This window comes from Trachypithecus francoisi, unplaced genomic scaffold, assembly GCF_009764315.1.
Source record: "Trachypithecus francoisi isolate TF-2019V2 unplaced genomic scaffold, Tfra_2.0 Lachesis_group0, whole genome shotgun sequence".
Classification (NCBI taxonomy): Eukaryota; Metazoa; Chordata; class Mammalia; order Primates; family Cercopithecidae; genus Trachypithecus; species Trachypithecus francoisi.
This window is the reverse complement of record NW_022681453.1, coordinates 74,541,144-74,568,208: the sequence shown is the minus strand read 5'-3', so window position 1 is coordinate 74,568,208 and position 27,065 is coordinate 74,541,144. Positions and strand designations below refer to the sequence as shown.

Sequence of the window (27,065 nt, the reverse complement as noted above, 5' to 3'; positions counted from 1 at the left end):
ATGAGCCACATTTAACTTTAAAAAAAACTTTTTTTTAATTTAAAAAATAAAAGAAGGCCAAAATGTAATGACTGTCTTGTTACTGCAGTGGCCACTAGATGGCAGGTCCAAAAAATCTAATTGGAGCCTCACAGGAGGGCAAATTTTAGGAAGCAGAATGTTTCTGGCACTCAATCCAGCGTTGGTTCATCAATAAGCCTTGGCAGTTTGCTAAAATATCAGGTGGGTAAGACAATATCCACGTTACTTCACAGGACTGAAGGGGGCAGGAAGCCCTTTAGTATCTAGGTTTGTAGAGTATTGTCATCACATACTCACACATCCAGATACTGCTACACCTTTGGACTTCTGTCCACAGACATTCTAGGAGCTGGTTTTTATATATGTTCAGCTGTATTCCATTATCTAATGGTCTGTGCAATAGTGAGACATAATCTCAGGAGTGTAAAAGGTAGTTGTCTAATCTGCCTCCATGGAAACAAATGAAGGATGCTGTCAGGCTAGGGTAAGGGTACATATAGCTGTACTGTATTTAACAACATATAGTTACCAGTAATTCCAACTTCATGTTAAATATGTGTATTTCCTATACTGGAGGTTGACCATATATTCATGTTTTGAAAAAGAGAATGTTGATATATGAGACTTATTATTTAATAGAATAAAATAACTAAGGCCTGTGATTAAAAATGAAATGAGTAAATTTAGAACAAATTATTTGTTGTACACAGTAGAGTTTTCATTTTCTTTTACTGTGATGGGAGACTTCTAGAAGTGGGTCTTATAAGACTATAAATAAGTCATTCTTGGACCAATTATTCTGAAGATAGATTGTGTCTTTCCCTTCATAATTTTTTTTATTTTGGTTACTAGATTATCCTGATAAAAGTGATTTAACTACATGGACACTGCGTACTTTTCTTTATCTTTTAATTAAAGAACTGACCTTATGATTTTTAAAAGTAGAGAATCATAAGCTCTGAGATAATTTATCATTCTCACTAAAGAAAATGTGTTCTAGAGTCAAATTTATTTTTGTACAAGAGCTGTGACATGCATTTTGATATACATTTAAGCATCTATGCCAATTAAAATATTATAACAATAAAAGCAACAAAAACTCAATTATAGCCATGCAATTCAGTCATCACTCACCTTTTGTTCCCTTTTTCTTTGAAAATTTAGATAGAATAATGGTAAACATGTTAATTTCATCTATTCTTGCTCTGTATATTTGGACTGTGAAATGTCTACATGAGACACAGGAAGAAGAGGGCACTGGTCTTCCAGATAAAAAACAAAAAAAATTTTCCTAAAGAAGAAATATGGGCTATATTGAATTATGATAGAAGATGTTTTAAATCAGTACTGTTTTCCTTTAGTTTGAAGTAAAATTTAAAATGAGATGACTGAAATAATTTACGATAAAATATCATGGTTATTTCTACGTATTTAAGGATTAAAAATGCTCAAACTTATACTTTCTTCACAGAAAGAGCACTAAAATGGGAAACTGAGAGGTCTGGGTTCTATTCTGACTTTGACAGTGACTCACTGTGTGAGATCCAGAGAGCACGACCTCCCCAGGCTCCTCACTTCTGAAATGGGAGGGTTTTGAGGACAAAGTCTCTCTCTGCTTTAACATTCAATATCCAAGTAAGCAAACTGCTACGTATTGCAGGTTTTTCTTTTCCTCAGAAATAGACTAATTTCCTCAGAAGAAAGAATAATATTGTTAAGAAGCTGATGTTGAAAGCTAACATGTCCCTGCCAACATTGTAGGCTCTACCCATGCAGGTGAAGCTAGAACTGGTTCTTCCTTCAATCCCCCTTTTCCCTATTCGGCACCACTCTTCCATGTACTCCCCCATCGTCTTTAAGTCTAAATTCTACCTGAGAGGTCCTCTGTGACCCCTAGGTAGTTACTTGCTAATTATTGCTAATTATTTGATAACTGTTTTACTTTTCCTCTTGAGCACATAGCTAAGCTCCATTTCCCAGACTTCTCTGCAGATAGCTATGGCCCTGTGACCAAATTCTGGTGAGTGGGATGTCGGTGGAAGTGACATATGCTGCCCCAAGCCCGGTCTATTAAAAGTTCCTGTGTAATCATTGCTCTTTCTTCACCAGATTTCTGGCTGGATGTCACACCCACAGCAACCTTGGAAGCTATGTACTGGGTCATCCTGGGTCCCTGACCAGTCTTTACATAAGCAAGAGAGAAACTTATGTTGAAACACTGAGATTTGGGAATGTGCATATTATAAAAACTAATGTTACCTTAACTACGAATGTTTCCTAAACCAGAAATTTGTTCTCCCTCCAAGACATTATGTTTCTTTTACCACATTTTCCACCCTTAATAATTTATTTACTGATATGTAAGCTGCCTGAGGATAGTACATTTGTTTCACTAGTGTCCCCACAGAACTCTAGGTAGTTGAATGAATTCAGAATAGAACATAGCTAGTTTGGAAATTATAGAAGGTACAGAAGGTAGTAAAAGCAGTTTGATTTTTAAAAATTCTAGCTTTGTGTTTTATCCTATAATATTTAGGTAGAAGGTAGGGATGATGGGTTGGGGTTTTGTTAGTTTGGAAATGTATTGTGACAACCATAGCCTTTTAATATATTTTGTGTACTACATCCCCAATAAACATGTTTTCCAAATAATGTGTAAGCTAAACACAATTATGTGCTATATAATGACGTTTTAGTCAACAGTGGACCACATGTCTGACTGTAGTCCTGTAAGATTGTAAGAGAACTGAAAAATTCCTAATGCCTAGTGATGTCATAGCCATCATAACATAATAGCACAATCACTTTTTAAAACATAAATGTAGTGTAGCCTAAATGGACAGTGCTTATAAAGTCAACAGTAGTATACAGTAATGTCCTAGGTGTTCACATTCACTGATCATTCACTCATTCACTCACCCAGAGTAACTTCTATCTGCAAGATCCATTCATTGTAAGTGCTCTATAAAGGTGCACACTTTTGATCTTTTATGCTTTGTTTGTACTATACCTTTTCTATGTTTAGATATGTTTAGATATGTGAAGACTTACCATTCTGTTATAATTACTTACAGTATTCAGTACAGTAACATGTTGTATAGGTTTGAAGCCTAAAAGCAACAGGCTACATCATACAGCTTAGGTGTGTAGTAAGCTCTATCATCTAGGTTTGTGTAAGTACACTCTATATTGTTCAAACAATGATGAAATTGCCTAATGATGCATTTTTCAGAATGTATTCCCTTTGTTGAGCAATGTGTGACTACATTTTGAAAAGTTCATACTAAAGGAAGGGACAAGTGAAGAGCCAACTTGAGAAATCTAAGAACTAGGTAAGTTTTAAAAAGCGCTTTTAGTTACATAGGGTTTCTAACATCATTACCACCTATGAAATTACAGGTATTAACTTCTATCTCAAAATGATCACCGCCCTTTTGATACTTTACTCTCAGTGTCATGGTTGACCTCTTTTGAGTCAAGTTTATTGGACATTTTCAGTTTCATTTTTTAATTCTCCTCATCACTGCCCCTCCCTGAAATACTTCACCCCTGGTTTCCTTAATAATACTGGCCTAATTTCCCTATTCTCTATCTCTAGTTTTCTCTCCTCGTTTGTTTGGCTCCTCTTTCTCATCTATTCTTTAAGTATTAGAATTCCCTAGTGTTCAGCTCTGAGTTTTTCTTTCTCTCATAATTTTTCCTTGAGTCATCTCATCTACTTACAGCTTCACCTACCACTTCCTCACAAATAACTCCCGACTCTTGACCTTTAGTGCAGACCTTTCTTTGGAGCTTCAAACCTGTATTGCCTATAGTATCCTGGGCATTTTTAGAAAATCTAAATATTTTGTGCCACCTTAAATTCAAGTCCCAAACCAAAAGCACTCCTTGCAAGGCAAACATTCTTCCTCCTGTGTTCTGGCTCTTGGTAGATGATATCAATTTAGAAACATTAAACTCTCCTTTTCTTTCTTTCGTGTCCCTTATCTAAATCATCTAATTAAGTTCTAAATCCTATAGTGTTTTTATAGTTCATTTGAGATTTTAGCCTAAGTTTGAGGACTACATAAGTGAAGACAGATGAAAAATAGGACTTCTTTTACTGTGTGTCAGAGAATTACTACTACAAATTTCTTTACACAAATATGTAAAAAAGGCAAGCCATACAGCATTTACAAAAAGACTTTCATACTCTTCCATCATACCAGAGTTCCATTATCAGTCTGAAGAGAACCAGGAGAGCTGTCCTGAGAGGGAGTTTTCTCACAATCAGGACCAGTTTGAAACAAAATAGAATCAATGGAAAGAAAGATTTTTGGAGAGGGGAGAGAAGCTTTGTTTGCTGCCAGTCCTTTGGTAACCTCTGCAAAAGAAAAGTTTAAAATATGACCCTGGCTGGCAAGATGGCTGAATAGGAACAGCTCCCGTCTGCAGCTCCATCGATGCAGAAGGCGGGTGATGGCTGCCTTTCCAACAGAGGTACCTGACTCATCTCACTGGGACTGGTTAGACAGTGAGTGCAGCCCACAGAGGGCAAGCCAAAGCAGGGTGAGCCGTTGCCTCACCTGGGAAGTGCAAGGGGTTGGGGAATTCCCTCCCTTAGCCAAGGGAAGCTGTGAGGACTGTGCCATGAGGTACGGTGCACTCCAGCCCAGACACTATGCTTTTTTCATGGTCTTCACAACTCGCAGACCAGGAGATTCCCTCAGGTGCCTACACCACCAGGGCCCTGGGTTTCAATAACAAAACTGGGCGGCTGTTTGGGCAGACACCGAGCTAGCTGCAGGAGTTATTTTTCATCCCCCAGTGGCACCTGGAATGCTAGTGAGACAGAACTGCTCGCTCCCCTGGAAAGGGGGCTGAAGCCAGGGAGCCAAGTGGTCTAGCTCAGCGGATCCCACTCCCACGGACAAGCAAGCTAAGATCCACTGGCTTGAAATTCTCGCTGCCAGCACAGCAGTCTGAAGTTGACCTGGGACACTCAAGCTTGGTGGGGGGAGGGGTGTCACCATTACTGAGGCTTGAGTAGGCAGTTTTCCCCTCACAGTGAAAACAAAGCCGCCAGGGAGTTCGAACTGGGTGGAGCCCACTGCAGTTGGCAAAGCCACTGTAGACAGACTGCCTCTCTAGAATCCTCCTCTCTGAGCAGGGCACCTCTGAAAGAAAATCAGCAGCCCCAGTCAGGTGCTTATGGATAAAACTCCCATCTCCCTGGGACAGAGCGCCTGGGGGAAGGGGTAGCTGTGGGCGCAGCTTCAGCAGACTTGAACATTCCTGCCTGCCAGCTCTGAAAAGAGCAGCGGATCTCCCAGCACAGAGCTCAAGCTCTGCTAAGGGACAGATTGCCTCCTCAAGTGGGTCCCTGACCGCTGTGCCTCCTCACTGGGAGACACCTCCCAGCAGGGGTCAACAGACACCTCATACAGGAGAGCTCTGGCTGGCATCTGGTGGGTGCCCCTCTGGGACGAAGCTTCCAGAAGAAGGAAGAGGTAGCATTGTTTGCTGTTCTATAGCCTCTACAGGCAAACAGGGTCTGGAGTGGACCTCCAGCAAACTCCAGCAGACCTGCAACAGAGAGGCCTGTTAGAAGGAAAACTAACAAACAGAAAGGAATAGCATCAACATCAACAAAAAGGATGTCCACACAAAAACCCCATCTGAAGGTCACGAGCATCAAGACCAAAGGTAGATAAATCCACAAAGATGAGGAAAAACCAGCATAAAAAGCCTGAAATTCCAAAAACGAGAATGCCTTTTCTCCTCACCAGCAAGGGAACAAAACTAGATGAAGAATGAGTCTGATGAATTGACAGAAGTAGGCTTCACAAGGTGAGTGATAACAAACTCCTCTGAGCTAAAGGAGCATGTTCTAACCCAACACAAGGAAGCTAAGAAGCTTGAAAAAAGGTTAGAATTGTTAACTAGAATAACCAGTTTAGAGAAGGATATAAATTACCTGATGGAACTGAAAAACACAGCATGAGAAGTTCATGAAGCATACACAAGTACCAATAGCTGAATCAATCAAGCAGAAAAAAGGATATCAGAGATGAAGATCAACTTAATGAAATAAAGCATGAAGACAAGGTTAGAGCAAAAAGAATGAAAAGGAATTAACAAACCTCCAAGAAATATGGGACTATGTGAAAAGACGAAACCTATGTTTCTTTGGTGTACCTGAAAGTGATGGGAAGAACGGAACCAAGTCGGAAAATTCTTCAGGATATTATCCAGGAGAGCTTCCCCAACCTAGCAAGACAGGCCAACATTCAAATTCAGGAAATACAGAGAACACTACAAAGATATTCCTCGAGAAGAGCAACCCCAAGACATATAATCGTCAGATCCACCAAGATTGAAATGAAGGAAAAAATGTTAAGGACAGCCAGAGAGAAAGGTCGGGTTACCCACAAAGAGAAAACCATCAGACTAACAGCAGATCTCTCTGCAGAAACCCTACAAGCCAGAAGAGAGTGGGGGCCAATATTCAACCTTCTTAAAGAAAAGAATTTTAAACACAGAATTTCATATCCAGCGAAACTAAGCTTCATAAGCAAAGGAGAATTAAAATCCTTGATGGACAAGAAAATGCTGAGAGATGTTGTCACCACTAGGCCTGCCTTATAAGAGCTTCTGAAGGAAGCACTAAATATGGAAAGGAAAAACTGGTACCAGCCACTGCAAAAATACACCAAATTGTAAAGACCATTGACACTATGAAGAAACTGCATCAACTAATGGGCAACATTACCAGCTAGCATCATAATGACAGGATCAAATTCACACATAACAGTATTAATCTTAAATGTAAATGGGCTAAATGCCCCAATTAAAAGACACAGACTGGGCTGGGTGCGGTGGCTCACGCCTGTAATCCCAGCACTGTGGGAGGCCGAGGCGGGCGGATCACAAGGTCAGGAGGTCGAGACCATCCTGGCTAACACAGTGAAACCCTGTCTCTACTAAAAATACAAAAAATTAGCTGGGCGTCATGGCGGGCGCCTGTAGTCCCAGCTGCTCGGGAGGCTGAGGTGGGAGAATGGTGTGAACCTGGGAGGCGGAGCTTGCAGTGAGCCAAGATCGTGCCACTGCACTCAAGCCTGGGCGAAAGAGTGAGACTCCTTCCCAAAAAAAACAAAAAACAAAAAAAACCACACACACAGACTAGCACATTAGATAAAGAGTCAAGACTCATCAGTGTGCTGTATTCAGGAGACCTACCTCATGTACAAAGACACACATAGGCTCAAAATAAAAGAATGGAGGAATATTTACCAAGCAAATGGAAAGTAAAATAAAAGCAGGGGTTGCAATCCTAGTCTCTGATAAAACAGACTTTAAACCAACAAAGATCAAAAAAGACAACAAAGGGCATTACATAATGGTAAAGGGATCAATGCAACAAGAAGAGCCAACTATCCTAAATATATATGTACCCAATAAAGGGGCACTCAGATTCATAAAGCAAGTTCTTAGAGACCTACAAAGAGACTTAGACTCCCACACAATAATAGTGGGCAACTTTAACACCTCACTATCAATGTTAGACAGATCAACGAGACAGAAAATTAACAAGGATATTCAGGACTTAAACTCAGCCCTGTGACCAAGTGGACCAAATAGACATCTACAGAACTCTCCACCCCAAATCAACAGAATATACTTTCTTCTCAGCACCACATCGCACTTACTCTAAAATCGACCACATAATTGGAAGCAAAACACTCCTTAGCAAATGCAAAAAGAATGGAAACCATAACAAACAGTCTCTCAGACCACAGTGCAATCAAATTAGAAGTCAGGATTAAGAAACTCACTCAAAACTGCACAACCACATGGAAACGGAACAACCTCCTCCTGAATGACTCCTGGGAAAATAGCAAAATTAAGGCAGAAATAAATAAGTTGTTTGAAATCAATGAGAACAAAGACACAATGTACCAGAATCTCTGGGACACAGCTAAATTAATGTTTAGAGGGAAATTTATAGCACTAAATGCCCACAGGAGAAAGCAGGAAAGATCTAAAATTGACACTCTAACATCACAATTAAAAGAACGAGAGAAGCAAGAGCAAACAAATTCAAAAGCTAGCAGAAGAGAAGAAATAACTAAGATCAGAGCAGAACTGAAGGAGACAGACACATGAAAAATCCTTCAAAAAACTGATGAATCTAGGAGCTGATTTTTTGAAAAGATTAACAAAACAGACCACCAGCCAGACTAATCAAGAAGAAAAAAGAATCAAATAGACACAATAAAAATGATAAAGGGGATATCACCACTGATCCCACAGAAATACAAACTACCATCAGAGAATACTATAAACACCTCTATGCAAATAAACTAGAAAAGCTAGAAGAAATGGATAAATTCCTGGACACATACACTCTTCCAAGACTAAACCAGGAGTAAGTCGAATCCCTGAATAGACCAATAACAAGTTCTGAAATTGAGGCAGTAATTAATAGCCTACCAACCAAAAAAAGCCCAGGACCAGACGAATTCACAGCTGAATTCTACCGGAGATACAAAGAGGTGCTGGTACCATTCCTTCTGAAACTATTCCAAACCATAGAAAAAGAGGGACTCCTCCCTAACTCATTTTATGAGTCCAACATCATTCTGATACCAAAACCTGGCAGAGTCACAACAAAAAAAGAGAATTTCAGGCCAATATCCCTGATGAACATTGACGTGAAAATCCTCAATAAAATATTGGCAAACCAAATCCAGCAACACAGCAAAAAGCTTATCCACCATGATCAAGTTGGCTTCATACTTGGGATGCAATGCTGGTTTAACATACACAAATCAATAAATGTAATCCATCACATAAACAGTTTAGAACCAATGACAAAAGCCACATGATTATCTCAATAGATGCAAAAAAGGCCTTTGATAAGATTCAACACCCTTTATGCTAAAAACTCTCAATAAACTAGGTATTGATGGAACATATCTCAAAATAGTAAGAGCTATTCATGACAAACCCACAGCCAATATCATACTGAATGGGCAAATGCTGGAAGCATTCCCTTTGAAAACCAGCACAAGACAAGGATGCCTTCTCTCACCACTCCTATTCCAACATAGTATTGGAAGGTCTGGCCAGGGCAATCAGACAAGAGAAAGAAATAAAGAATATTCAAATAGGAAAAGAGGAAGTCAAATTGTCTCTGTTTGCAGATGATGTGATTGTATATTTAGAGAACTCCAACATTTCAGCTCAAAATCTCCTTAAGCTAATAAGTAACTTCAGCAAAGTCTCAGGATACAAAATCAATGTGCAAAAATCACAAGCATTCCTATACACCAATAATAGACAACAGAGAGCCAAATCATGAGTGAACTCTCATTCACAATGGCTACAAAGAGAATAAAATACCTAGGAATACAACTTACAAGGGATGTGAAGACCTCTTCAAGGAGAACTACAAACCACTTCTCAAGGAAATAAGAGAGGACACAAACAAATGGAAAAGCATTCCATGCTCATGGATAGGAAGAATCAATATTGTGAAAATGGCCATTCTGCCCAAAGTAATTTATACATTCAATGCTATCCCCATCAAGCTATCATTGATCTTCTTCACAGAATTAGAAAAAAACAACTTTAAATTTCATATAGAACCAAAAAAGAGCCTGTATAGCCAAGACAATCCTAAGCAAAAAGAACAAAACTGGAGGCATCACGCTACCTGACTTCAAACTATACTACAAGGCTACAGTTACCAAAACAGCATGGTACTGGTACCAAAACAGATGTATAGACCAATGGAATAGAAAGAGGCCTCCAAAATAATGCCACACATCTACAACCATCTGATCTTTGACAAACCTGACAAAAACAAGAAATGGGGAAAGGATTCTCTATTTAATAAATGGTGCTGGGAAAACTGGCTAGCCATATGCAGAAAACTGAAACTGGACCCCTTCCTTACACCTTATACAAAAATTAACCCGAGATGGATTGAAGACCTAAATGTAAGACCTAAAACCATAAAAACCCTATAAGAAAATCAAGGCAATACCATTCAGGACATAGGTATGGGCAAAGACTTCACGACTAAAACACCAAAAGCAATGGCAACAAAAACCCAAAATAGACAAATGGGATCTAAATAAACTAAAGAGCTTCTGCACAGCAAAAGAAACTATCATCAGAGTGAACAGGCAACCTACAGAATGGGAGAAAATTTTTGCAATCTACTCATCTGGCAAAGGGCTAATATCCAGAATCTACAAGGAATTTAAACAAATTTACAAGAAACAAACAAACAACCCCATCAAAAAGTGGATGAAGGATATGAACAGACACTTCTTAAAAGAAGATATTTATGTGGTCAATACACATATGAAAAAAAGCTCATCATCACTAATCATTAGAGAAATGCAAATCAAAATCACAATGAGATACCATCTCACACCAGTTAGAATGGCTATCATAAAAAGTCAGGAAACAACAGATGCTGGAGAGGATGTGGAGAAATAGGAACACTTTTACACTGTTGGTGGGAGTGTAAATTAGTTCAACCATTCTGGGAGAGAGCATGGTGATTCCTCAAGGATCTAGAACCAAAAATACCATTTGACCCAGCGATCCCATTACTGGGTATATACCCAAAGGATCAGAAATCATTCTGTTATAAAGACACATGCACATGTATGTTTACTGCAGCACTATTCACAATGGCAAAGACTTGGAACCAACCCAAATGCCCATCAATGATAGACTGGATAAAGAAAATGTGGCATATATACACCATGGAATACTATGCAGCCATTAAAAAAGGATGAGTTTATTTCCTTTGCAAGGACATGGATGAAGCTGGAAACCATCATTCTCAGTAAACTAACATAGGAACAGGAAACCAAACACGGCATGTTCTCACTCATAAGTGAGAGTTGAACAATAAGAACACATGGACACAGGGAGGGAAATGTCACACACTGGGGCCTTTTGGGGGCTGAGGGGCTAGGGGAGGGATAGCATTAGGAGAAATACCTAATGTAGATGGCAGGTTGATGGGTGCAGCAAACCACCACGGCACATGTATACCTATATAATAAACCTGCACATTCTGCACATATATCCCAGAACTTAAAGTATAATAATAATTTAAAGAAATGATCCTAATGGCTAAACCTATAGAAACTCTAGCTAGGCCTGTGGCTTCTATTCTTTCCTGGGTATAATTACAAAGGCTCAAATTTATTTTAAGTGTTACATTTTTCATTGACATTGAAATTAGACTCTCTTCTTGTCTAATTAGCTGCTTTGATTTCTTTGCCCTAAAAATCATTCTTCAATGTTTTCCACAATTCTTCTACATTTAACTTACTATATCGTATCTGTGGTCCTTTTTCTTTCCCCAGTGTGATATATTTATCATCTATTCCTCAAACCTCCTCTTTTGCTTTCTCCCTTTGCACCACCAGCTCTACCATCTTAAATTTTCATTTGACATACTGCTTACCTAAATTATTTCATGTGTGTTCCCATCCATGGAAATTCATTTTTGTGTGACATAAATCCCTACCCTATTCTATTTCACAGTAATAAAACTTTATACTGAATTGCCAGAGAGATAGGTAACCAACCACGCAATTTAAATTAAGTGCAGGATACACATGTTTGAATATTCTGCTCTCTGTCTAAGATGTGTAGAGACAGGTCCTGTTTGTGTCTGAGCATTCTGTCATCTTATTCAAACTATTGGAGTTAAATCACCTAAGAACTGTTTTCTCACTTTGATTCAAAAGTAACTTCTGCTATGCAAAAAAGCACAGTTATGAAATAATATGTGCATTAAAAAATCTCATAAATAATGATTAGAGTCACATTCAGTCTGTGAAAGGAGTAGCTCCATGACTTGAGTACATGCCAATGAGATTAGAACTCATCCGGGGCTGGCATTCTCATTGATTGTTGTCCTTCTGTACCTTCAATGGTTTCCAGTCCTCGTCCAAGTTAACCTTTGCTAGTTGTTGTAGTCATGGTAAATATCCTGTTTATTGGATTTTATTAGCATTTTAAATTTTGACATTTGGAAAAGCACAATCCTCCTTCTTTTTCATCCTGTCATTTTTAATGTATAAGTGTCCAGGCTCCTTCCAATTTTAAGTTTCTCTTTCCTAGCTTTAGAAGATTATAATTTTGGAAAGTCACAATTATTCTGCTAGTTGGTGGCCAGAACATATCAATTGTATATAACAAAATTTTAGTCAGATGCATCATTCATACATTTTAAGTCTCATAGTTTACTTCTTTCATAATTATTTGACATTTTTGGTGAAAGGAGTTTAGTTCTGAATCACGCATTTTGTTATGCTGATTCTCCACTAATTTTGGTGATACAAGAGTAATAATGTGAGACATTTGTATAGCAGTGTAAAGTTTTTAAAGTGCCTTCACATACACAGCTCTTATTTGCTTCTCGGTATACCTTACGACATAAGCAATGAGTTGTTAGACCCATTTTACAGATAAAGACACACAGGAACAGAGTATTACTTTGGATCACACATGGTAACTCTTGAGGACAGAATGAGCCCCTGTACTAGTGTTCTTTGCATTGCATCATATCATTACTAATGTTTACTTACACCTACATACTTACTGCTTTTCAAATATCCAGATGTCATCCCATCTACTGTACCAGTCTATTATCACTCGTGTCATATTCTGTTTTTATCTCTTTAGTAAGGTTATACTCATCCTTCCAGTTCCCCACTGCCCTCAATAGATTCTGAGCTGCTTGAGAAAAATGATTCATCCATCTTTGTATCTCTAGACCCAAGTAAGATCCCACAACATTTTTGCCAAGTGTCTCTTGTGCTATAAATGTTCATCTTCTCTTAGTTGTAAATTGCTTTCAACCCATGGTTTTTTTTTTTTTTTATTTAAACTTTTATTTTAAGTTCAGAGGTATAAGTGCAGGCTTGTTATATAGGTAAACTTGTGTCATGGGGGTTGTACAGATTATTTTATCAATGAAGTTATTAGTTATTTTTCCTGATTCTCTCCCTCTTCCCATCCTCCATGCTCCAAAAGGCCCCAGTTTGTATTGTCCCCCTCTATGTGTCCATGTATTTTCATCATTTAGCTCCCACTTATAAGTGAGAACATGCGGTATTTGGTTTTTTGTGGTTTTCTTTGGTTGCTGTGTTAGTTTGCAAAGGATAATATTACTGCTGACCCCACAGAAATACAAACAACCATCAGAGAATATTATCAACACCTCTGTGCACATAAACTAGAAAATCAACCCATAATTTTTAAGTTTATATTGTAAATATTCGTATTATCTGAGAGGAAGGTATTACTTCCATAAGTAGAAGGGTGGAAAAATAAGGAGAGTGAGTGAGTTATTTGAGAGTATCTGGTTTGTTAGTGAAAGAGGTATGAAACAAACCCTGGGCTCCTCCTACCTAGGCTACATCTGCAACACCCAAGTCCAAGGTACTGGAACCAAACAGACTGGCTCTTGTGGGAGGCCGTGTAAGCAGCATGGACAGTATTCCCATATCCCCGGTGCAGGCTACAATTGCTTAAAAGAACTGTGGCAAACCGGACATTTTGTTCCATTCTAATTTATCTGTGTTCCTGTAGCCATGTCTCCACTTCTAAACGCTAATCACTTCTCTAGGTGAGCTTAAGTACCTAATTATTAAGAGCCCTCCAAATTTCTAGTGTCATCTTCAATATAGTTAGTGTCCTTTCTGTCCCATTTGCCCCCTGTGCTTGGCACTGAATCAGTGTAGCAAATATCTCTAATGAAGATCATGGTACAGGGTTAAATTTACAAATTAAGCAATTCCTTTAGTTTTTATGTCAATTCCTTTTATCCTTGTATCCCCACCCTCCACTTGCTTAAAATTCATCCCACTGAGAAGCTAAAAAAACAATGCTACTATGACGATTTAAAGAGAAATACTGAACCCTCTGACTTTTTCCTGAGATTCTTGTTACCTGTAAACTCTTGCATATAGGATCAGATTACCTAGGCTTCCAGGGAACAGTAGGACCATACATTAGCAGATTTAATATTAATCTCTAGAATCCCAGATTTACTTCTTGTCCAGGTTAAATGCCCTTTTGATTACAAAAAATTGATTACGACCATTAATGGAGGCTTAAAATATTAACTCCAATAGCTTTAACCCAGTATCTATAATTAAATGCAAAAAATCTAAGTTAATGCAATGTTAAGGTTGAGCTTCTAACTGCACAAAAGTCATGAAATTTAAAATTAAGGTTTCTAGCACTACTCTCTGTCGTTTCTACAACATTCCTCCAATGAAATTTTGTAGAATTCCAATGGAATTTCTACAAGATATGTTTCATTTAAATGTGTGTGTGTTGTAGAGTTCCCGGGAAAGAACATAAAGCACAATAGATCAGGATTCAACTTGTGGATGCCTAGTTTTACATAATCAATATTACTGGAAAAGTGTGATTCTTTTTTAAACTATAATGCCCTATTTGAGTGATTACCATATTCCTGTTTACAAATTTGCCCATTTCCTCTATAAATCCTTGAATCTTCACTTCTGATTACACACTAGCCATCCCCTGGAGAAGGAAAGAGCATTTATGTAACAAACAAACCAAACAACCTGTGAACTGTGATAGTACCTACAGACCTTTTCTTCAACATATGACAAAGCATATTCACGTGGGATTAATGCTGAAAGAGTAACTCAGAATATTTCGGTTTATGGGTGCAGAACAAGTAAAGGTGAACAGGGACTGGAATCCTATTAATGCTATTGACTAGCTAAGGAAACTTTCATCAAATTATTAAACCTCTCTGAATCTTATTATCAGAGTAAGAATACCTGCTTGTAGGATTATTATGAAGAATGAGTGAAGTAATATATGTAACACATGCTCTGTAAAACTTTCTTGGAGTTTATAGTAATAGATCAACTATTACTGTTAAAGAATGAATAATCATAATTTAATGATCATCTGGATGTCTACAGGTATTTTGGAAATATGAAACAATGATAATTTAAAATTCACTTTATGGAAAGATACCTAGAATTACTTTTTTCACAATAGTTTCCTTAAGGTAGGTATTTGTTTATAGCCTACTATGGAATGCCCAGATAACATTTAATACATGATGCACTGAGCTGCATCAGCTAACTCTGAAGGCAGGTGAGTTAAATGAATTCTTGGATATTGGGCTGCCATGCCCAATATTTTCTTCAAATTTTGTGAAACATTTGTGTCTAAATAGAAAATGTGCTTGAGAAATTCTAGCCCAACACGCAATTTAAAGAGAAAGTTATAAATCATAAATATAAGTGCTTAGAGCTAAAGTGCCACCTCAACCATAACTATAATAAAAACTCCTAAGTGCATTCTGGCAGGAATAAATAAAAAATGGCAAAGCCTGTTGTGGACGGTGCAGAGCCCCGGAAGGTAACCAAGTGAGTAAACAGCTAAGGCAGGATTATCCTCATTTGGGAGGAATCCATTCCAGACAGGAATTAAAGAGGAGGGGCTGGGGAAGGGAGAATGGAGGTTGTGGGAGAAAGCGTTTTTGCATTTGAAAGCAGCTAAGTTACCTTGTGGAATGAAAAGGAAATTTGTTTTTTCCTCTCAACAGTAATCTTATTTGAGGTCTAGCAGACTGGTACACAAAAGATACATGTGTTCTGCCTACTTGGTTTTTCTCCTCTGGCAGTGAGGTACACAAGAAGGGTTCAGGTGAATCAGAGCCATTCAGAATAACATAGCCAAATTCCTTTCCAAAGGTTTAAATACCTATTCTTTAATAGCTTTCTTCGATAACTTATTGCACTGTTCCTGGCACATTCACAACCAAAATTTGTTCCCGGGAGTACTACAATACAACGCAGCACATGGGTTTAAATGAAAGCTGGAAAGATCTATACTGAAACTATGAATCACAATTACTGAAAGCAAAAAAATCTCATACACATATAATATCCAGAAAAACATACAGTTGTCCCTTGGTATCCGCGAGGGATTGGTTCCAGGATCCCACTGCAGATACTAAGACTTGCAGATGCTCAAGTCCCTCTTATAAAGTGGCACAGTATTTACGTATAACCTATGCACATCCTTCCCTTATACTTCTCGCCATCTTTAGGTTACCTATAATATCTAATACAATAAACGCTAGGTAAATAGTTGTTATAGGGTATTTTTAATTTGTCTTTTTTTGGTGTATTGTTACTTTTTATTGTTTTTTTTCCAAATATTTTTGATGTGTGGTTGATTAAATCTACAAATGTAGAACCCATAGATACTGAGGGCTGACTGTATAATAATTTCTGAGTCCTTTTGTCTCTCCCTATGTTAAATCAATGGTGTAGATGAGATTTCTCTGAACAGAGGGGAGAAGCTGGACCAATAAGCTGCGTTATCACTTAGAGTTATCAGGACTATATCAACTGATTCAAGCCTTAGCCCCCATCTCTGACTTCCTGTGATATGCACCAAGTTGCCTTTCTTCCTGGTACTTCCGTTTCTTAACAACAACTAGTAAATTGACTATAAAACCCTTGGCTAATATAAACTCTATTAGAAAATGGGCTGCTTCCAGCATGAGCCAAGGACTCTAGCTTTCTATACTCAAAGACTTATAGTTCTCAAGTTTCTTAACGACACTAGCATATATTTATTACAATACAGTTTATATTTTTAAAATCAAGCAAAAAGTTAAGATTTTAATGGCCATAAAAATGAAGAAGGCATTGGCTATTTTCTGAGTAGTGAAAAATTCTCTTTTATAATAGCTTAACTCAAGAACTTTCGAAGTCTTTTTCTTCAAAGATTTTTCAAACGAAAATTACCTTTGAGAGTAAGCATGAAAAAATCTCAGGAAGTAGGTAAGTATTGTTAATTTAAATGCCTCCCTTTTCACTCCAGGAAACATTAAACCAAATGACAAAGTACAGATGATTTATTCCACAACTATTCATTGAGCACCTACTATTCTCTGGCATTGTGGTAGGCAGTGAACAACTCTGCTTTAACATTGAGAACAACATTCTTATCTCCTGTAACCCTTACGGAAAGACTAGCTGTCGTTAGACTTACTGGATTTGGTCATAAAGATAAATTAAATATAAAGCAGTAACCATTTCAGTTTAATTATATTAGAGAAATTTTGAAACAATAGCTTATTTAAATCATTTAAGTATTTGTTTACAAATTTTTACCTTCTTTCTAAAATGCCAAGAATTGCCAACCATGAAATTATGAAAAGAAATCAATAAAAAATACAATGATTTGAAGAACAAATCTATTTAATATAAAAAGGCACATAACCTAACACCAATAAAATTACCTGTAGTACTCTTAAAAAGTAGATTTCTTTTTTTCTTTTTTTGAGAGAGGGTCTCACTCTGTTGCCCAGGCTGGAGTGCAGTGGCATCATCTGGGGTCACTGCAGCCTCTGCTTCCTGAGCCCAAGTGATCATCCTACGTCAGCCTCCCGAGTAGCTGGAACTACAGGCATATGCCACCACTCCTGCCTAATTTTTGTATTTTTTTTGTGGAGATGGGATTTGCCATGTTAACCAGGGTGGTCTCAAACTCCTGAGCTCAAGCAATCCACCTGCCTTGGCCTCCCAAAGTGCTGGAATTACAGGTGTGCACCACAACAAATGGTCCAAAAACTAGGTATTCAAATGTGTGGGGGTATCTCTCAGCTATGTCAAAAATCCTATGAGTCATTCATTCAGTCTGTATTTAATACCAAAACATGGAAGATAGTATCTCTAGGAACTAATTTTACTCCAACAATAAATCTAGAAGAATGAGTACCTATTTCATGTTGTTATCATGAAAAAACTCTGTCAGAAAACTAAAATGAAATGGCTCATGAAGTTGATGTATATATGAAAATGTAAGAATTCTGCTCACACCTCTTCTTTCTTCCTGGGTGTATTATCCATGAGCATCATTTCTGTATACGAAGGAGGGAAAACCTGCTTTGGATATATATGCTTCTGGGTAGTCTAATCAAAAAGGAATATGAACTCTTTTATCTCTGAATGCTTCTAAATACCACAGAAGAATAATTTATGGAGTTCTGTATATGACTAAAAGGGCTGCTAGTACTTTTAGAGTATTCATTCTTTCTTTTTTCCTTCTTCAGGGTGATCTGGAAATTACCTTTCCCAGGACTTTCTGTCTCTCATATAAACTACCATCTGTATAGCACTTTCTAGGTTGCAAAATGCTTTCACATGTATTGTGTAATTTAGTTAAAAGGCAGCAGGGTGCGAGGATCAAGAACACTGGTTTGATACCAGAGATATCAGTGTTTACCAAAGCTACTTACTAGTGGTACAACATTGTGTGAGCCACCTGATCACTTTAAGCAACAACTTTCTCATTTGTAAATTAGGGATAACAATATCCACCTTGCAATAAGGTAGAGATTAGCAATAGGGTAGTTAAGGTGTTATTATGATTAATAACCCATAGTAGGGACACCAAGGACTTCTCAATAGTCTGTTTCTCTTCATAAGGCTGAAGGAGGGGCTCTTCACAGTTACTTATGAGTACATATTACAAGCTTCTAGTTAAAGTAATGGCCTCTTCAAATCTTAGATCTGAACCATCTTCATAAAACAGTTCTTTAATTCATGGCCAAAAACAGCCTTTCCATATACTCTCAGAGACAGAGTTCTTTTGGAGCAAGACATAAAGTTTAATTCTAAGTCTTTTTTTAACCCTGAAACTATTTTCCCTGAAGCAATCCATGTGCTGCCATCAGATTTTATTAGGTGGGCTAAAATAGAGTCAGAAGGAAATTTCTTTACATAATAGCTGTCCCTACAGACACTTGAGACAGTCAGTTTAAAAATTCTTTTTAATGAAGAATTCTGGAGATCCATAAGTACAGGAAAAAATTTGATGGTCTTTCTTCCTTACTGATTCATTGATAATTCTCAAACACTGGGCTGGCACAACTAGAGTAAATCGGTACATCTTACACAGTGGAAAGTGGTGGGTGTAGATGTTTTTGGAGCCAGTCAGTCTCCGGCAGCGGATTGAGTCACACTTGTGCTTTGTTGCCCATTTACATCTTCAGAAAGCAACCTGGGTGGGCATGCTTATCAAATGTGTTCATTTAAGGATAAACCCATTTGAATATCATAACAACATTTGGCAAACTTCCTGTACCGAATGGTGGACCTGGCCCGCTGCCTCTGAAAACTATTGCCTGGCCAGGCAACATAGGTCCTTTGACTTTCTTTACATGGTAGAACACATCTGAGACCTTCCAATGGAACATGCAGGAGGAGTCCTGAGTGCTTTACCTGTTCTTCAAGCATTCTGAAGCTCCTAGTCTGGACTAGTGGGTTATGGATATATGGATATGCAATGAGTCCTTCCTTTTGCAACATACACCTGGTTTTTTTTAAATCCAGACTGGAGAATTCAAATGCCTTGTTAATATCTAGTGGTCATCTATGGCATGAAGAAGTCAGCAAACATTTACTGAAAAAGTTGTATGTGGAGAATTCTGTATCATAATTAAGGAGATGCCCTCCACTCCCTGAAGTTTATAATTCTTGCTGGGAATAAGGGAAAAACAAAACCTATACAGGCAAAACTGCACAGTACTTATAGACCAACACAAAAATGTGTACACACAGTGTACAAAGACTTAAGCATGACAAATAGGGTTAAAAAATAATTTGGAAGAAAGTAATGGATATATATTTTCCAAGGTGAGAGAGACAAATACCATAGAGTGGAGAAAGCATAAACAGAGGCATGGAAATGGGAAGTGGAAAGCCCACCAACTTGGCTAACATAGAGAAAGCAGAGCCGTAGAGTGGGGGTTAACTACCGAGACATGGGGCTGCATGAGGAACCAGTTCGTAAAGATTACCAGTGCTAAGCCAAAGCTCTTGTTCATTCCATTCCAGGAAAACAGAAGTTGATGGAGACCTTGGAGCTGGGAAAGAAGAGGAGGCCAAGAAGGATAACCAATAGTAGAGTGGCTTTACAGCCAGATGAGGAATTTGGATTCTAGTCTTCAGGTAGAAAAGCAGCAGTATAAAATCCAAGGCCAAGAAATGAGACATAGAAAATTATGTGTGGGAGCAGGTATCCTAGATACTTAAAAAAATTGTTTTGTGAAGATAGTCTGAAGGAAGGGTGGCCTTTTCCAGTGGTTCAGGAAGGAGATAAGGGGCCACTTGGTTCACTGTGAGCCCTTGAAAATAAATAAAAGAAAGGGGCCGAATGAAGAGACATTATTGCGTGAGAACTGGCAGAGTTTAGTGACTGACTGACTGGTAATGAAGGGGAAAAGAAGAAAAGATTTTAAAAATGATCCTAGTGCTGGGGCCTCAGGAAAGGGTCCCATGGACAGTAACTGAAAAAGAAAACTGGTCGGTTGTAGAGCATCCAAATGATTAGGGGTTGTATGCATGTGAATGCATGTGTGTTACTATAGGCACACAGATTTAGGGGTAATACCTCCTTTGCCCTAATGTTACTTAACAGCTTACAATTTTCTTTCAACTGAAATCTTTATTTCAAGTATTTATTAAGTGTCTACTAGGTATAAAGTTTACAATAAGACTATGTGCAAGGTTTACAATAACGAAACATAAAAAAGTTCTATTACTGAACAGAAACTAGTTTAAACTTTACTGCAACATTTTATTTAAAGAGCGTATTTTCATTTTTATATTAATTTTCTATTATTTGTAATAGGCCACTGACATAACAGTGCTTTCATTAGTGCTAGATATGCCACCTTGACACAATTTAAAAATCAATAATTTTTCTTAGTGTACTTGGATATCTTCTTTTTCCTAAACAGTGGTTATGCATTTGGATGAAGCCAGTGAATAAGATGGCTTTTGGTTTAAATTTCTACTCAGATCAGTCTGGATAGAAGGCCATGTGGTTCTCTGTAAGGGACACATGTGCATCTGCATATTCTCTGCCTCACTCAGATTAACCTTAATGACCATGGTATCAGAACTGCAAATAGTTATATTGTGGATTCTTTCTTGTTTGTCAGTGAGAGGAGAAAGGAAAAGTCACACTTATTTTGAACAAAGCACCATGTAGACATCCAGCTGAAGTGGGCTCTGTTCATCCTCAATTCAGGTGTGATGAAAACCTGCAGGGAGTTGACCTTCAGTACTGACCTTTTACATTATCTCATTTCTCTCATGTAACTTCTGTCTAAGGATCGCAAGAGACCTAAGATATCAATTAGTCTCAGAATTAAGTTCATCTACAGGTGTGCCAAAAGGATATCAAGTTTTAAAAACATGACTGTACTATTTCTTTTGTTTGTTTTTCTTTTTCTTTTCTTTTTTTTTTTTTGAGACAGAGTCTCACTGTGTCGCCCAGGCTGGAATGCAGTGGCGTGATCTCAGCTCACTGCAACCTCTGCCTCCTGGGTTCCAGTGATTCTTATGCCTCAGTTTCCCAAGTAGCTGTGATTACAGGTGTGCATCACCATGCCCAGCTAATTTTTGTATTTTTATAGAGATGGGGTTTCACCATATTGGCCAGGCTGGCTTCAAGTGATTCGCCTGCCTTGGCCTCCTAAAGTGCTGGGATTATATGTGTGAGCCACTACACTTGGCCTATGACTGGACTATTTCTTAACATTAATATAAAGCAAAGGTTGCATAAACAATGGATGTAGGAAGTTCATTCCTTCATAATTATTAAGAACTGAAAACCTACATTGAAGAAAACTAGTCATGAATAAGAAAATAACTTCTTCACAGTGGTTAAAGAAAAAAGGTACTGAAAGAAGTAAACAAACATATGAAAGCCTCTTAATATATTAAGGTATTACTATATTTATTTCTGACCTTTGGCTACTGAGAAAATGTGAAAGATGACAATTCTATAGCTATTCTATATAACGCCAGATGCTCTTCTTATTCCAGGAAACAGAATCCTTTTATGACATTTCACTAAATATGTGTTCAAAGTGTATTTTATGTGCTCATTTCAGACAGTCTCATTCACTTGTCCTTATAACTTTAACTGAGTTATTAAGCAGGCCACCTTGCATATTATTTATGATAAAATACTTTCTTTAAGATGGATTCAGTGTTAATTTTGTACTATATGACTTAGTAGAGTGGGATAATTACATATAACACTTCTTCTATCAGCCCTGTGTTTCTACGTTCTTTACTAAGATATTATCAAAGTAATAGCAAAATCCTATTAAATGTTCAATGTATATCTTCACTGCTAATTTTTTTTTCAGCATGATAATAATACTGGTACCACAGTGACTCTTCATAGCTTGAATCTATGCAGTACAATTCATTCTCTACTAGCATCATTTTCTTTCTGTAAACAGAAATTTGGCTTTAACACAGCAATTTCCACCAAACTATACAAGTGCTAATGATGTCCAATTTAGGACATAAACAGTTTACTACTGTCCTTCTTTGAGCCTCTCTTTTTTCATTTCTCTAATCATCACACTAAGAATTTTTTTCTAGAAAGGTATGGGCAGAGTTGATTTCACAATGGGTTACAAGTTGACTTTTTTTTTTTTTTTAAACTGATGGTGTTAAGAGACGTTTAGTGACTCTATCAGTTAAGAGGTATACCTTGTACCTGACATTCTTCTTGCTTGAGCAACTGGCCCCAACTAACTCATTTTTAATATTTTGCTTTTCTGTTTCCTCAATTTTCCTTCCATAAAATATTTTTTCTACTTCTATATAACTTCTTTTTTCTTTTTTTGAGACGGAGTCTCACTCTGTCGCCCAGGCTGGAGTATAGTGGTGTGATCTCGGCTCACTGCAAGCTCCACATCTCAGGTTCACACCATTCTCCTGCCTCAGCTTCCCAGGTAGCTGGGACTACAGGCCCCCGCCACCATGCCCAGCTAATTTTTTTGTTTTTTTTAGTAGAGATGGGGTTTCACCGTGTTAGCCAGGATGGTCTCGATCTCCTGACCTTGTGTTCCACCTGCCTTGGCCTCCCAAAGTGCTGGAATTACACGCGTGAGCCACCATGCCCAGTCTATAACTTCTTTATTTATTTTTTCTTCCCTTATCAAATTCCATCTCATTTTTCTTATGCAATTAAAATATGTCCTCAGTACATTTTGGGTCAGCAGTCCATCATATTTACATCACTTTTTCCATAGTTCGGTTGATGATGTTCATAGAGTACATACACTAGCCAAACTGATCCACATTCACTGCGGATAGGCTGAAGTCCAAATTGCAAGCTGATTTGTCAACAGCTTTGAGTAAGCCTGATGCCAGACAATATTTTAATTCTTCAGTGATATTTCCTCTTTACTTATGAAGGAAGCCTTGAAAATGCAAGTTAATAAGTGCATTGTTTTAACTCTGTAAAGAATGCTTTTTGGGGGTTGTCTTTAAAGATTCTCATTTATTTTTTATAAAGAAAGTTATAATTTCTTATTTTCTGGTTCCATTCTTGATCTCTTTATTTTCTTTCAGCTTGTGGATTTGCTCTACTTTTAAAAACTCATAACTTATGAGTTATTTTACACATCCCAAGATACAGTTTGTTTGTTTTTTGAGACAGAGTCTTACTCTGTCACCCATACTGGAGTGCAGTGGCGTGATCTCTGCTCACTGCAACCTCTGCCTCCTGGGTTCAAGCGATTCTCGTGCCTCAGCCTCCTGGGTAGCTGTGATTACAGGTATGCACCACCATGCCCATCTAATTTTTGTATTTTCAGTGGAGATGGGGTTTTGCCATGTTGGCCAGGCTGGTATCGAACTCCTGGCCACATGGAATCGGCCCAGCTCAGCCTCCCAAAGTGCTGGAATTATACACTACAACTGGCCAAAATAAATTTTTTTAAAGAGGATACTGAGCATCTGAAACAAGGGGGTTTGTAGACTCACAACAATTAAAAATTATTTCAATTGTCTTTCTCATTTTGAATATAGTGATGCATTTATCAGTCTATCATTCTGTAAGTAGTATGAAAAATTCTGGAAAAAAATTCCTGTTCACAATAAAAGAGATTCAATTTGTATAATGATATTTACTGTGTACCTACTGTGTCCTGTCCTAAGACACAGTATTAAAGTTCTTCCACTTAAACAGTTCACACCTAGCAGAGGGATTAGACAAATTTATAGACAATTATGCAAATTAAGTAATAAGCTTTATAAAAGAAGTACACAAAAGTTTATTGTGGGTGGGTGGTATATAGGAGAAGTCAATGATTTTCCTTGCATGGGAGAGGTAAAGAGAAGTAAGCACGAAGGGCCTCATAAAGGTAGAGGCAGTTGGGATGAGCCTTTGAGGACAGATAATATTTGACATATGGAAATGAAGATAGAGATATACATAAACAACAAAGTGAAGAAAAGAATGATAGATTGGAAGTGGGCTATTCAGGAAAAAAATGCTTTTCTTTGGAAACCATGGATAATATTTCAGCTTCTATTCTTATAAATTAGTCTTGGCAAAGTTGCCACTTATCATATGCTCAATATGAAGTATTTTCCTTGCCTATAAGAAACATTACTTTTGAAGTCAGAAAGGATGTGAGTAGAGGTGAAACAGAGAGTAGATGTGTCCCAATTGTGCCCCAGATGTTTTTGTAAACTTCTCAGTATGGTTTCCAAAGAAATAAAGTTCACAGAACTTTTACTGAGAACACTTACATGTCTATAAATAAATGGAAACTCATCTTCAGCTAAAAATATAGTGGCGGCTCACGTCTATAATCCCAGCACTCTGGGAAGCCAATGTGGGAGGATCACTTGAGGCCAGGAGTGTGAGATCAGCCTGGACAGCATAGTAAGACTCCTTCTCTACAAAATATTATTTAAAAAAATTATTTGGGCATGGTGGCTTATGTCTGTTGTCCCAGCTACTCAGGGGGTGAGGTGGGAGGATCATTTAAGCCCAGAAGGTGGAGGCTGCAGTGAGCCATGATTTGTCACTGCACTCCAGCCTGGGTGACGGAGTGAGACCCTGTCTCTAAACAAAACCAGACAAAACTTGGAAATTCTAGATATCCAGGTATTTCTTCACTATCATATAGCTTAACTGTATTTCCTTATTATTTTGTCTCTAGCTGAAGTTCTCTGGAATGGTCGTGAAGAGAGAAGACATCAAAGATTAGGAAATGTACCCCAAAAAGATCACAAAATCAAGGACAGTAACACCTTTTTGAGCTTTTTACTTGACTCTTCCTGGGTTTTTTTTTTTTTTTTACTTCCCTTTGTCATTCACTAATCAGTTCTCCTTTAGAACCATTAAAATAATAGAAAAGTTACAGAAACTTGGTAAAATGTTTCTCTGGCCTATTTCCAAACCACCCAAAATTAATGGGAAATGGTTAAAGTCAAAAAAGCTTTTTCTCTGACATGGATTTCTAAACAATATAATTATGGTTCACTCCATGGTTATGAGCTTTGGGAGCTCCCACAAAAAAGTCTTTGCTGCAGATGTGGCCACTGGCTGCTATACCAGGCAATTTGATTCATGTTTGTTGTTGTTAAAAAAATACATAAAACTCTCTTATGTTGGATTAAGAGGCTTTTAAGAGGAAGCTAGACACAAAGGCCAGGTCTCTCTCTATTTGCTCATTCATGACAAAGGTAGAAGCTTCAAATTTGTGATACATGTGAAGAATATGTCTGTTACTTTGTGTTACATTTTTGCCTTCAGAATTACTGCTTTCAATCATTCTATTTTATATAAACGCACAAAAATAAGTCCAAGCTAAACTAGTGATGCTGGGTCACTCCAAGAAGTATCCTCAATATAGCTTCACAAATTTACCCTTTTCTCTCCAAATCCACATTTATTTCTTGAGACAGTTATATGATGTTTTACCAAGAAAGCAACTGGGAGCAATGCTTTATGTTTAACTGGGCTTTTAGATTTGAGAGGCAATCCAATCCAAGACTTCCACAGCAATTGGATATTAGTGACATATAAGGACCTTAAGAACTCCTCATTTTATACTCTATATAAATGTATGATGTGGTACATAAAGTATTAATACTTCATGAGCATAGTAGCTCTGTTTATACCAATTTCTAGCAATGTATATTAAGCAATTTTGTAGAAAAAATATAATAATAATTGAAAGTGTAATTTAGCTTCCACTCCCCAAACACTTAGTCTCTTCATACCATCCTCCACCAAGCATTTCTTTGGTCCTTGGAAAATCAGTGAAAAATCTGAAACACTGGAATTTTGTGTTTGATTATATGTATTTTTACTACAAGTATACTGGGCTTTCCTTTTCTGATGCTATAGAGATGAACTATAGCTTTCCTAACTCAATCTTATTATTAGCCAGGTCCAGTTTATATTAGTTAAAATGAACATCATAAATTTACAGTATAACTTATCTGGTACATTCCTTCTATTGTAGTTTGAAAATGTGCCATCCAGGACTGAAATGACTCAAACATAATCAGATTTTATTTCTAGAGAAGTAAAGTCTACACTTCTATAATTCTGTGAACCCATCAGCAATTAACTTTGTCCCGGTAGAATTAATATAGTGTTCAAGTTCAGGATTGAGTAGATGAGAAGAGGAAGGAACAATGAAACTCATTCACTCCCATGCTAGGTTCTGCAGAATAGCTTCCATATTCCCATAATGTGATATTTATCTTCCTTATTATAGCACATTTAAAATCAGTAACCTAAAAATCTCCTACATAAAGGTTTGCCTCTTTCCCCTTAAAAATGTACAGATGAGCTTGTGATAAAGAGATGATGTCTCCTGCCAAACTGTAATATCAGATAGACCAGTTACCAGGCAAAGTATTGAAGAAGCAGTCAAAACTTCGTATACCTGTCTATCCTTGTCAGCCTCACGTATTCATGGATAGGGTCACAGCTTGTCCCTTTATCCTTTTTGGTTAGAAAGTCTTTCCAGATGAAGTCATCATTTTCATTACTCTGTTTCTTCCTCTCTCACTAGAGTATCTTTCTAAAGGCAACCAAGGACCACTTCAGTGAAATATTGAAGGCAGGGGAGGCCTGAAAAATGATTAAAAGAAACAAAGCTTTCCCATAGC

The 27,065-nt window shown here is 37.6% G+C and overlaps 1 protein-coding gene across 18 annotated transcripts in view; it reads right to left on the bottom strand.

Moving 5' to 3' along the window:
* Positions 1-27,065, bottom strand: part of ZBTB20 (zinc finger and BTB domain containing 20) — an 845,365-nt gene that overhangs the window by 215,510 nt on the left and 602,790 nt on the right. The window lies entirely within an intron of this gene.